Genomic DNA, 14,028 nt, shown 5'->3' with positions numbered 1-14,028 from the left:
GGTTTCAAAGCATTGTTTTAGAAGGAAAAAAAGAATAAAATGTTTTTGAGGATTTTGTATTCAGAAGTAGAGAAATGTGAAGGAAACTAACTGGCTAAAGATTAAACTTCATTTCTCCTCTGCTTACAGATGCCTAGTTCTTGCTGCTTGGGTGGGAGGTTGTGTGCTGGGATAAGGTCTTAGTCACTCTTCAGCTACTTCAGCACCAGAGCCTGTGGCCAGGATAGGAGTGTTGCCCTTTCTTTTAACTCTGCTGGAAGCTGAGGGATGATCTTGCTGGCTCTTTGTTGGCTGGTGCTTTCCTCTTGATCCTGTTGTGATGTGGTTTTATGTTTCCGTGTTATGTTATGTCTCACCATTTTGGGGTGTTCTTTTCTTGTAGAGTGCCCTGGAGATGCGAGATTTTCCTTTGGCAGCAGGAGGCACACACCCAGAGAATGCGGGAGCTGCAAGGAGAAAGGACCCACTTCCCCAGCAGAGAAAAACAAAGAGGAAAAAGGTGTACAAGTGGTCAGTGCTAAGGGACACGCCAAGCAAGCAGTGGGCCACTGCTGCTGCTCCCAGCAGCTGCTTCTGCGATAGCCTGAGAGGAATTCGGTGAGCCCGTCCCTGTTTGTGACTGCAAGCTCAGGATTTCAATCAATGCATTCCAGTAACCCTAAAGTGAGGAACTCTCCATCAGGAAACACACAGAGGTGAGGACAAGGGCCACTCCCCACGGCCCCTTGGGGATTCCTGGTGCACCACAGACACTTACTGATGATACGGTGTGTTGGGTTAGAAACAGATGACACCCAAATGGGAAAGAAAGGGAAATGGAATAGTAAATAGGAACAGAAGAGTCACCGGGCTAATGACAAAGCTTATGTAGTTTCCCTGTAGTATTCTTTACTCATCGTTCTCGGACCTCTCCTCTTTACCACTGCACACCTTGCCAAAACTCGCATACAAAGACCAACAGGACAGTTGCTAAACTTGGCAAGGTGAGGGCCTGAGGTTGCCCCAGTCCCATGCCAGCTTTCCCTCTGCTACCCAGTTCTTGAGTTTCATTTTGAAAGGAGCCTTTCCTTCCCACACTGGGGCAGTGGTTGGTCTACCCTGTTTTGGTAAAATGCACTGTTGGGAGGGATTCGCGTCCTGGAGGATCTCCCTAAGCTTCCAGGCACCAGTGGGTTTCCCTCTTGCTCTCTGGGACTGTCCACATTTCCCACCAGGGAAGCTGGCCTGTCCTCACAGCTGTCTGTCACCAGGCTGGGGGTGCATGTTTGTTGACTCTAAACTAGTCTCCGTGTGAGAGTCACTTCCCTATATACATAGAAACCTTTGTCCTTTATTGACAGAAGGCCTAGAGATGGGTCCCCATGTGACCAGGGTTCCTGAGACCTGGCAGTCCACTGTGTTCAGTCCTCCTCTGTGGATGGCTCTGAAATGGGAACGAGCAAGTGGCTGAGGTGCAGCATGGGTTGGTTATTTAGTCCTTAGGGTTTCCTGGACCCACTGAAGAAATTGCTGCTCCTGTGCCTGGTGTCTTATTTCCTTTTGTTATTTGTTTCTTCTAGTAGCCCTAAGTCAAAGCAGGAGGTGATGGTCCGTCCCCCTACAGTGATGTCCCCATCTGGAAACCCCCAGCTGGATTCCAAATTCTCCAATCAGGGTAAACAGGGGGCCTCAGCCAGCCAATCCCAGCCATCCCCCTGTGACTCCAAGAGTGGGGGCCATACCCCTAAAGCACTCCCTGGCCCAGGTGGGAGCATGGGGCTGAAGAATGGGGCTGGAAATGGTGCCAAGGGCAAGGGGAAAAGGGAGCGAAGTGTTTCCCCCGACTCCTTTGATCAGAGAGATCCTGGGACTCCAAACGATGACTCTGACATGAAAGGTATGTCTGTAAGATCCCTGAGACTCAGAGGGAAGTCGGTATCCTGAGGGAAAGCCTCTGACATGGGCTGGAGGCCAGAAAGGCCAGCTCGGTCAAGTGGGGAGAACAGGAGTCAGATTCAGGAGTTCTCCCAGGGTGTAATGGAACTGTTCTTTCTCACTTTTCTACTCACTGGAGCCTAGTCTGGAACCACCTTGTTGAGTGCTGCCCGGGGGGTTGCACATAGTTTGACAGGGTACCTCACAGGGCTGGCCACATTTTTATGCATGTCTTTGGCCTCTGTGCTGATTCTCCTTCAGTTTCCAGTCAGTAGCTCCAGCCTCTCTGCAAGTGGCATCCCCTCCTGTTCTCCATCCGAGTAGTCTCCCTGGGCTTGGGTTTGTGCTCTCTGGTTGCCACTTTGCTAGGCTTGAAGACACAAGGGGAAGCCTTGGTGGCCCTGACAGTACTCTAGACTTGTCACAGCTGATTTCACTGTGGCAGGAATGAGGGACTACCAGATGTGGTAGAGATTTGGCAGGTACCAAAGTGGAGTCAGCCAGAAAGGGGTATGATATGTGATTTTAGGTTTTTTTCCTCCTAGTGTAAGAACAAAAATCTAACTGTAGGCCAGAATGTGAAGTTAGTTTTCAAGAACTGGAACCCATAAGAAAAATGGAAAACCTTGCCAGGTGCAGCAAAAGCTGGCCTCATGGTTATCCCAGCTATCCTGGAGCCTGAGGCAGGAGGATCATCAGTTCAAGGCCAGCCTGGGCCATTTAGTGATGTGTAATGGAACTGTTCCTTCTCACTTTTCTACTCACTGGAGCCTAGTCTGGAACCACCTTGTTGAGTGCTGCCCGGGGGGATGCACATAGTTTGACGGGATACCTCACAGGGCTGCCCACATTTTTATGCATGTCTTTGGCCTGGAGACTCAAAATGAAAAATAAAAGGCCTGGGGTTTTAGTTCAGGGTAGAGCGTTTGCCTAGCATTCAGAGGCCCTAGGTTCAAGTCCCAAAATTGTGAGAAAAAAAAAGAAAACCTGGGTGATTGTTCCCCCTTTCTTTCCTCCCTACCTCTATTCCTTTCTTTTCTTTTCGTTCCTTTCCTTCCTTCCTCAGGTGTTGGAAGGCCTCCTTAAGTTTTGGAGGCCTACTATGAGGGCCAGCACTATGCGGATGCTAGGGGTACCATGGTCAATAAGATAGACGGAGTAGCCGTTCTTAAGGATTTGAGTGTATCTAGAAGCTGATCGTTAAATAAACAATGAAATTTCATGAATGCTGAAGTAAAAGAAGTTAGGGGACTATGAGTTCCATTAGCTGGGGCATCTAGGCAAGTCCAAGAAGTTTGAAAACTGTTACCAGGTTGGAGGGACAGTTATACTGATATCTGAAGGATGTATTCTATTTACAGAAATGAGGAGGGAGGGTGCTTTGTAATGAGTCATATAGGGAGAAGAGTGTTTGAAATTTTATAAGCAGAAAGAAGGTTTCCTCTTAACAAGATAATTTCTTCTTGAAATTCTCAAGGTGGGTTTGTGTTGTGATGCTGTAAATGCTGGCAGAAAAAAAAAGAGTCTCAGTCTTTCCATGATAATGAGTCTTTTATTCTTTTAGAATGTAATTCTGCTGACTATATAAAGTCCCAGGATTCCCAGCACACACCACACTCCATGACCCCATCAACTGCCACAGTCCCCAGGTCTTCCACCCCTTCCCATGGCCAAGCTACTGCCCCAGAGCCCACACCTGCTCAGAAGACTCCAGCCAAAGTGGTGTATGTGTTTTCTACTGAGATGGCCAATAAGTAAGTAGATGGCACTGTCTTGCTGTTAAACGTCACTTATCTGTGTGGGGAGAGGGGACCTTAATTCTTATTCCCCTTCCCCTTGCAGATTGATTTTTTCCCTCTTGTATCATGTAAAGTTGACAGTACAAAAAGAGATAAAATAAAATGTAAATCCTTCCCCATCTTACTCCCCAGAGGCAACCACTGATAATACTTCCTTGACTTTTCTTTCAGAATTTTTTTGTGCTAATACAAATATACACATCTACCTTTTTTAAACATAGAAGAGTGATTGTATAATAAACACTTTTTCTACAATTTGCTTATTATTATTTTTAAATGCCCCAAGTAGTAAATATCTATAGTCAAATAATTAAAATTAAAAAAAAAAAAACACTAAAAAGAAAAACCTCTGGAATTTAAACATAACTACCATGAACGTCTTGCTATATATGTTCTGAGTGAATGGCTGAATCGATTTTTATTCATTTATTCGTCAAAAATACCCTGTGTGCACTTTTTTTTCTTTTCTTTTTCACTTAAGATAAAAAGTGAATCTTAACAAACTTAAACTTTCCCTATCCCTGGGTGTTTTTGAGATTTTAGTGTTCACACTTCTCAGTTTGGGATTTTGAACTAGGATCTTCTATAAAATACCTTAATAGTAGGTTCATTAAGAAGAAGAAAGTTTGGGGTTTTGTTTTTTGTTTTTTTTGGTGCCTCTTTTGGGGTACATTCATGGCTGTCTTTTAGTTTCAGGTGTTTGATGATAATAAAATGTTTCCCTTAGTTTCTTCTTCTGTTCTTAAATTTATTTTTTAGTCATTGATTTACTTACTTACATATGGTGCTGAGACTTGAGCCCAGAGCCTCACACATGGCAGGCTGCGCTCCACCACTGAGCCACCCCCAGCCCCTTGGTTTCTTCTTATCCAATATCTCTGGTGGTTCTTGGTGCTTCTCCTTCCACTCCCTTAGAGGTCCAGCGTGGGGTCCAGTTGGGGTCACAGTGAGAGAGACAGAGTCATGGCCTAGCATGTTTTCCATATTGTCTCTGCAGAGCTGCCAAAGCAGTGTTGAAGGGCCAGGTTGAGACCATCGTCTCTTTCCACATCCAGAACATCTCCAGCAGCAAGGCGGACAGAAGCACAGCCCCTCTGGTATGTGGTTGAGAAGTGGGTCCACACTGACTGCCCAGGATCGGGTGGTGATTGACAAGGAGCTGTATTCTGGATATCTAGTGTGACCCTGGTATTGTGGGACCTTAGGCATGTCACACTGTGCCTTTCTATCAGATGCTGGTAAACTGATGACGAGTGAGGGGAAGAAGGTGCTAAACAAAAGAGGAGTTACACAGATATCTCAGGGTCACCATCTCTAGGAAAATCTAAATTCAATCTATATGTAGAGCAGATTTTTTAAAAAATAACATTCTTGAATTAGTTGAAGAAAAAATATGCAGTGTTTATTTTAATGCATATGGTTGATTAAATTGAACCAAACGACATTTCTGGTGTCTGGCACTGTCCAGGCATTGCACCAGATGCTGTGGGGAGTGCTAAGAAGCTCAAGATACAGTCCCTGTGTTCAGAGAGCATGAACTCTAATACTGGTATGAGTCTTAATCATGGGAAAGTTAAATGACAGTAAGCAAAGTTATAATTCCAGATAAAATCGGTGCCATCTTGTCTACTTTGTGTATCAAAGAAATCTCCATCTCTGTGGACATACCAGAGCTTGAGCTTTCCTCAACTGAGGGATTTTATATTTCCCAGGTTATCTGCACTACTCAGATGGAGAGTGAATATCGTTATATTTAAAATGCTTGTTGTCTGGGGGACCACTGGGTACCTTGCAACCCAGTCGAGCTTTATTGACTTAATGGTAGTTCTTAATACAGTTGTCACCTCCACCTTCTCTGGTGCTAAAATGTAATCAGAATTGGAGTTAAGGAGGGAATTAGTAATGATCCATTGCTACAAATCTGAAACGAAAGGGGTAGTGAGAAACAGTTTCCTTGACTGTAATTGCTTTATTAAAACTGACCCCACCTCTAACCTGGCCAACCAAACCAAACCTGAAACGGCACGACAAGGAAAATTCGGGTGACCTCCATGCTTCGGTTGAGGAGTTGCAAAAGTGGAATTGTGCAGAGTCAAACAGATTGAGCTGATTTTACCCATACAAATCTATCTACAGAAAAATGTGCATCAGTACTTCCAAATGAAACATTTGTGTATATATTTTTTTACAGAGTATAAATACTCAAAGATGTTTTTGCTTATATGAAATATAAATTCTTCATATACGTAGATACACATAATAATTCATGTGCAGATTTACCCAAAGGTAAACATTCCAGAGAGTAAGTGGGGAGGTAAGTTAAGAGCCTTGTGGGTTTAGGAATACAGAATGGATTAAATGAACAAGTAGGAACAAATGAACACCAGAAAGGGATTAGGAGGGTCACTGACGGCTGGTGAAAAATAACTGAGAAAGTTTGTAGACTAGGCCCTTCTTAACCCTCTGAAGTCTCAGCTGTGCTAAAGTTGAGACCTAGAACATGTACATCCTTCTTCCAGACAGTCGTAGTGTCTGTGTCACCAATTGTAGGTAAGGGAGCTTTTATCCAGGACTCAGTTTAGCAGTAGTACTTAATAAGTTAAAAAGGGCAGCCTGCTGTCCATTGGAAGGAACAGATCAAGGGACACCGCGAGCTAGATCACCTCAGACTTGTGTGCAAACGCTTCCTTCCTGCAGATTATCCTACTACAGTTAATGTACAAATTCTTATCAGATATGGAATCAGTGATCACAAACTAAAAACAGAAACCATAGATGTGAGGCCCCTGGAAACTCAAGGAGGGGAACACTTCAGTCATCACCCTACCGGAGGGGATGTGACATGGAGTGGCCTCCCGCTGTATCCAGCTGGCAGAGCACAGAACTACAAGTGAAGCATCAGACCTTTTGATTGATGACGATAAGTCTGCATACCCTATTGTACTTGCAGGAAAAAGAAAAAGGTGTTAGGTGTAGCCTCCCACATACCAAGGAACTAATCTTTTACCTGAATCAAAAACACATAGTAGACATGTGATATCAAACCTGTTCCTCGAAATAGACACTCAGATGTATTCTCTTTGGCAGAGTGGCTCTCCCCTGGCATGCTTATACAGTTATTGGAACCCGATCTTCAAGAAGGGAAAGAGGATGCCATTGGACAGTAAGGTTTAAAAAAAAAATCGAAACATCTCTATGTCCAAAGAAGGGTTGTACGTAAATAATTTCAGAATCAAGTGTCAGTATAGAGTTATGTCACTGGGACAAATCCTTTATAACATATCTTGCTCTTTTAATTGCCCCTCCGTTCAGTTTACCAATGATATAAACAATCTCATTTATCTTCAGAATACACAGATATCTGCCCTTCACAATGATCCGAAATCTCTCCCACAACAACCCCCAGATCCAGCCAACCAGGACCAGAATTCTTCCCAGAACACCAGACTGCAGCCAACTCCACCCATTCCGGCACCAGCACCCAAGCCTGTGGCACCCCCACGTCCCCTGGACCACGACAGTCCTGGGGTGGAGAATAAACGGATTGCTCCTGTAGGCAGTCCTGCCAGCTCCACTCCGTTGCCTCCGGACGGCACCGGGCCAAACTCAACGCCCAACAATCGAGCAGTGACCCCTGTCTCCCAGGGGAGCAGTAGCTCTTCGGCAGATCCCAAAGCCCCTCCACCCCCATCAGTGTCCAGTGGCAAGCCCCCCACACTGGGAGAAAACCCTGACGGCCTGTCTCAGGAGCAGCTGGAGCACCGTGAGCGCTCCTTGCAGACCCTCAGAGACATCCAGCATATGCTCTTCCCTGATGAGAAAGAATTCTCAGGACAGAGTGGGGGGCCCCAGCAGAATCCTGGGGTATTAGATGGACCTCAGAAAAAAACAGAAGGGCCAATCCAGGCCATGATAGCTCAGTCCCAAAGCCTGGGTAAGTGTCCTGGGCCCCGGACAGATGTGGGAGCTCCCTTTGGCCCTCAAGGACATAGAGATGTGCCCTTTTCTCCAGATGAAATGGTTCCACCTTCTATGAACTCCCAGTCTGAGCCCATCGGACCTGACCACCTGGAGCACATGACCCTTGAGCAGATGGCGTGGCTGAAGCTGCAGCAGGAGTTCTACGAGGAGAATCGGAGGAAGCAGGAGCAAGTGGTGGTGCAGCAGTGCTCCCTGCAGGACGTGCTGGTCCACCTGCACGGGCCGAGGGCTGTGGGCCGAGGGCCGCCCCCTCCCTACCAGGTGACTCCTGGTGAAGGCTGGGCACCCGGGGCTGCAGAGACGTTCTCTGATGGAATCAGCATTTCACATTCTCTGCCCCCCAGGGCATGGCTCCCCATTCCAACATGCCAGGGAGCCAGATGCGCCTCCCGGAATTTGCAGGAATGATAAACTCTGAAATGGAAGGGCCAAATGTGCCCAACCCTGCGTCTAAACCAGGCCTCTCTGGAGTCAGTTGGCCAGACGATGTGCCAAAAATCCCAGATGGTCGAAACTTCCCTCCCGGCCAAGGTGTCTTCAGTGGTCCTGGCCAAGGGGAGCACTTCCCAAACCCCCAAGGATTGTCTGAAGAGATGTTTCAGCAGCAGCTGGCAGAGAAGCAGCTGGGTCTCCCCCCAGGGATGGGCATGGAAGGCATCAGGCCCAGCATGGAAGTGAACAGGGTGATCCCAAGCTCCCAGCGCCACATGGAGCCCGGGAACAATCCCATCTTCCCACGGATACCAGTCGAGGGCCCGCTGAGTCCTTCCAGGGGTGACTTTCCAAAAGGAATGCCTCCACAGATAGGCCCTGGTTGGGAACTTGAGTTTGGGATGGTTCCTGGTGGGATGAAGGGAGATGTGCATCTGAATGTCAGCATGGGGCCCAGCACTCAGATGATACCTCAGAAGATGAGAGAGGCTGGCGCAGGCCCTGAGGAGTGGATGAAGTCCCGCCCAGGCGGCTCAGACATGCTGCCTGCCCAGCAGAAGATGGTTCCCCTGCCATTTGGTGAGCACCCTCAGCAGGAGTATGGCATGGGCCCCAGGCCATTCCTTCCCATGTCTCAGGGTCCAGGCAGCGGCAGTGGCTTGCGGAATCTCAGAGAATCAATTGGGCCCAACCAAAGGACTCACAGCTGGCTCAGTCATATGCCACCACTACCTCTCAACCCCTCGAGTAACCCCACCAGCCTCAACCCAGCTCCCCCCGTCCAGCGTGGCCTGGGACGCAAGCCCCTGGATATATCTGTGGCAGCCAGCCAGGTGCATTCCCCAGGCATCAACCCTCTGAAGTCTCCCACGATGCACCTAGTCCAGTCCCCAATGCTGGGCTCACCCTCGGGGAACCTCAAGTTCCCCCAGACTCCGTCACAGCTGGAAGGCATGCTGGCAGGCCCAGCTGCTGCTGCTTCCATTAAGTGCCCCCCTGTTTTTGGGTCTGCTGCTGCTTCGCCTGTTCACCTCAAGTCTCCATCACTTCCTGCCCCATCACCTGGAAGGACCTCCTCTCCCAAACCTCCCCTTCAGAGTCCTGGGATTCCTCCAAACCATAAAGCTCCCTTCACCATGGCCTCCCCAGCCATGCTGGGAAGTGTAGAGTCAGGTCAGTATGTCAGCATCCTCACAGTCGCACTCATACCTGGAGATTGCCAGACCCTGATTTTGCTTAAGAAAATTGGTGTCTTTGAGTGTAACCAGAGGAAGTGGCCTTTGCCAAAACTCGTGGCAAGGTGCATCATTCTGAGTACTGCGTTAGGCGTTTGCACAAGTACCCAGCCCTACAAAGTGTCTGTGTGTGGTGGGTGCTGTGGAAGGAGGAAGGGAGTGGGACGCTGTGTGTCAGTTGTCACAGTGACTTACCTTAGCACAGTGAACAAGGCTGGTGAGATAGAACGTCCTAACAGTGGGGAAATGTGACTTCCTCAAATCCTGGGCCCACCCACTTCAAGGGGCTATGACTGAGTCTTGTCCCACACATAGAGGGAAGCTATTCTAAGACTTGTTTGGTTCTTGTAACTAGTTGCCCACAGAAAACTCCATTTTCTAAGATCAGCTACAGTTTGTTCATATTTTCTTCTTGGGAGAGACCCTCACTGATGATAGTAGCTTTGTGGGTGGAACCAGAGCTCTGAGGTGTGTACTAGTTTTGGTACAGTCTCCACCTGAGAAAACTAGAACCAGAACAAGATGGGAGGCCTGTCCTGCCAAGCCAAGGGTCTTCCTCTGGGGTAAGCGGGTCATTAAAACAGTGGAATAGCTAGCTGCTTCGGACCTTCTTAGGTCAAGCATCATGGCCATTGTTTTAGTTAGCTTTTTTGCTGCTGTGACTAAAAGATCTGACCACAACAGCTTTAGGAGGGAAAGTTTATTTGAGGGCTCATGGTTTTAGAGGTCTCTGTCCATAGAAGGCTGGCTCCATTCCTAGGGACTCAAGGTGAGGCAGAACATCATGGCAGAAGAGTGTGGCAGACAGTAGCAGAGAGAGAGAGAGAGAGAGACTGCCCACTCCAGATAAAAAATACATACCCCATAGCCACTTCCTCACGAACCACTTCCTCCAGCCACAGCCCACCGGCCTCCAGCTACTACTCAGTTGGTCCCAGCAGGGATTAATTCATTGATTAGGTTAAGGCTGTGACCCAACTGTTTCTCCAAACCTCCTTGCATTGTCTTACATGTGAGCTTCTAACCCGTAGCAGTCATGGAAACGAAGAGTTTGTGTAGGGTGATATGGCTGGTCCTGGGGTTGGGCACTAGTCTGGCTTCATGGGGTTCTAATACCTGGATCAAGTTCTAAATTGTGACTGGAAGGGAAAGAGTTCTATTTATATTTCACATTCTTTTCAATGAAATGGTTGTTTGTAATCTCATTTTTCTAATGTATTCCTGCTGCGTTTTGTCTTCACATCTGCTGATCTGTCATCTCCATGTCACGCCACAGTTTCCTTCTGCACACACAGAGAACTTGACCAGAAGATTGATGACTCGTGTCCTTGGTCTAATAACACTGTCCTGCTCATCTGTCTCCTTCCTGGCCTTGCCAGTTCATTATCATAGGGCTCAGTAGCTCTCAGAACCAGTGGACTCCCTGCCCATCTTTGTTTTGTTTTGCTTTGTTCTCCTAGGTGGCCCTCCACCGCCTACAGCCAGCCAGCCAGCCTGCCTCTGTGAATATCCCTGGAAGTCTTCCCTCGAGCACACCTTACACTATGCCTCCAGAGCCAACCCTCTCCCAGAACCCTCTCTGGATTATGATGTCTTGAATGTCCAAGTTCGCAATGCCCAGTTCGACCCCATTGTACCATGATGCCATCAAGACTGGCCAGCTCTTATGATGACTCCCCTTCAGCCCGTTCTCCCAACCTGCCGTCAATGAACAACATGCCAGGTAAGAAGCCAAAAAGACGGGTGTGGAGCTGGTGCTGACCAGGGAGAGACTTCCTGAATTGTTTTCTTAGAGACAGGTGGACATTGAACAGTTAGCCATGTGCCATCAGAGTCAGTCTCAGTGGAGTGGAGGTGCCTGACTAGAGGAGGATGGCCTTCTTCATCAGCTCCTCTGAGGCTGAGAGAGGGCTTCCCTGCTCTGTGTACCTGGCGGGTTCTGGACTTTTTCCTTTGGGGTCATCCTGCAGTCATGCTGAGGTCATTTCTTTCTCACATGCTGATGGGAATGTTGTTAGCTCTCACGTGGTTTCCTGGAAACGCACCCTCGAGCCACCAGCCACCACAGGGTTCCAGAGAGTGGGAAGCCCCTGTTTCCTAGACGAGTCCTTTCTTAGAACTAGGGCCATAATAAAAGTCTTCCTTTCACTGTTTGCTCTGTCTGCCTTCATTCCTTCACCCACTCCCACCTCTGCCCCCACTAATCTCAGAAAACAGGCGTGATCTTCAGTGGTGAAGGTGATGGCAATCCCATTTAACCAGGTTAGGCTGCACTGTGTGAGAGGGACAGACGCCATCCCTGCCGCCCTCAGTGACGGTCCAGAGGGAGGCCAGAAGTTTAGACATCCCAGACACTGGCAGACAGGACACTTCCCCTTTTCCATTAAACGTCATCACTGTCATTGCCTTGATGTGTCTTTTAACCTGGAGTTAAATGGTCTCTTGGGAAGGCAACATAAAATAATGCCAGGTGTCAGTTGGAAAAAAAGACTCGTTTGGGTTCTTTGTTATAATTCCTGACCATTGGACTTGTGGAATCAATAATCCTCCATCTCCACAAAGGGCCGTACTTCAGTCGTTCAGGCAGATTATTTTCTTCCTGTGTTAAATTGTCTCCAGTGAAGACGACAACACTGTTTGCTTATTAACATAGAATTTTTCCCTTGCTGTCTTCTGCACAGTCATGTCATATGCGTGGGTCAGACGCCCCCCAAATATGTTTCAGTCTTTGATGGCAGAGATTTTGTTTTCCCACCAGATAACTTTTTTTGTTAATTTGATTTATTAGTTTTTCTGAGTTGCTTTTAATTGAGTTGATTCCTTTGATATCTTTATTTTTCTAGGAATGGGCATTAATACACAGAATCCTCGAATTTCAGGTCCAAACCCCGTGGTTCCGATGCCAACCCTCAGCCCAATGGGAATGACCCAGCCACTTTCTCACTCCAGTCAGATGCCCTCACCAAATGCTATGGGACCCAACATACCTCCTCATGGGGTCCCAATGGGGCCTGGCTTGATGTCACACAACCCTGTCATGGGGCATGGGTCCCAGGAGCCTCCGATGGTACCTCAAGGACGGATGGGTTTCCCCCAGGGCTTCCCTCCAGTGCAGTCTCCTCCGCAGCAAGTCCCATTCCCTCACAATGGCCCCAGTGGAGGATAAGGCAGTTTTCCAGGAGGGATGGGTTTCCCAGGAGATGGCCCCCTCGGCCGCCCCAGCAACCTGCCGCCAATTTCAGCAGATGCAGCACTCTGCAAACCTGGAGGCCCAGGGGGTCCCGACTCCTTCACTGTCCTGGGGAACAGCATGCCTTCAGTGTTTACAGACCCAGATCTGCAGGAGGTCATCCGTCCTGGAGCCACCGGGATTCCCGAGTTTGATCTGTCCCACATTATTCCATCTGAGAAACCTAGCCAGACTCTGAAATATTTCCCTCAAGGGGAAGTCCCAGGCCGTAAACAGCCCCAGGGTCCTGGACCTGGTTTTTCGCACATGCAGGGGATGATGGGTGATCAAGCCCCCAGAATGGGACTAGCATTACCTGGCATGGGAGGTCCAGGGCCAGTAGGAACTCCGGACATCCCTCTTGGTACGGCTCCATCCTTGCCAGGCCACAACCCAGTGAGACCACCAGCCTTTCTCCAGCAAGGCATGATGGGACCTCACCATCGGATGATGTCACCAGCACAATCTACATTTCCCGGCCAGCCCACCCTGATGAACAATCCAGCTGCTGCCGTGGGCATGATTCCTGGCAAGGATCGGGGGCCTGCTGGGCTGTACACACACCCCAGGCCTGTGGGCTCCCCAGGAATGATGATGTCCATGCAGGGCATGATGGGACCCCAACAGAACATCATGATCCCCCCCCAGATGAGGCCCTGGGGCATGGCTGCTGACGTGGGCATGGGTGGATTCAGCCAAGGACCTGGCAACCCAGGAAACATGATGTTTTAAGCTGCTAAGATTGGATGTGCCGATGCTTGTCGAGATGGGATTCCAGGTCCTGAGCACTGCTCGGAGGGAGCGCCAGGAGTGCTTACTGTTGGTCATGCAATAGGGGGACAGAGACCTGAGGGCTGCTTTGGGGGAGGGGAACTCGAGAATGTATGGATCTGTCTGAAAACAAATTCTTCATTTAATCAACAGGTGTGTTTTTTTTAAGATTTATTTTTTAAAAATTATTTTTGTGGACTTGGGTATCCCATGATGGCACCTACTTTTGGGAATCTGTAGCCGTGCTTTGAGAATCGCCATCGGTCACATGTTGCACCATTCTCTGTATGTTTACGTCATTTGGACTGGCTTCTCCCAGGATTCTTCTATGGTTTTTTTTGGTTTTGTTTTTGTTTTTTAAATTTGGGCTTTATTTTTTTGTGTGTACTGTACTATATTGTAAAAGGGATTTTAGCAGAGACGTTAGTCTTTGGGGCAAGAGGAGAACAGGAATGCTGGGCTGTTTACTTTAGGTGGAGAATCCATCTTCAGACTTTGGACTATTTTCTCTCAACTCCAGTGTATAGAAAAACCAAACTACGACCTCAGAGCAGAGTATTAATGAAAAGCACAAAAAAGGAACTAAGTTCAGCGAGGGGTGGGGGGAGGGGGGAAATTTTTCTTTTTAACAATAATGAAGCTTAGGACATTTGTTTCAGTTGAGTGC

At 48.1% G+C, this 14,028-nt stretch overlaps 1 pseudogene; it reads left to right on the top strand.

Annotated features, from left to right (window-relative positions):
* Nucleotides 1-642: 642 nt before the first annotated feature.
* LOC143390094 (B-cell CLL/lymphoma 9 protein-like) lies at nucleotides 643-13,322 on the top strand (annotated as a pseudogene).
* The last annotated feature ends 706 nt before the right edge of the window (nucleotides 13,323-14,028 follow it).

This window comes from Callospermophilus lateralis, unplaced genomic scaffold (genome assembly GCF_048772815.1).
Source record: "Callospermophilus lateralis isolate mCalLat2 unplaced genomic scaffold, mCalLat2.hap1 Scaffold_89, whole genome shotgun sequence".
Taxonomy (NCBI): Eukaryota; Metazoa; Chordata; class Mammalia; order Rodentia; family Sciuridae; genus Callospermophilus; species Callospermophilus lateralis.
This window is presented reverse-complemented; position numbering and strand designations above follow the sequence as displayed.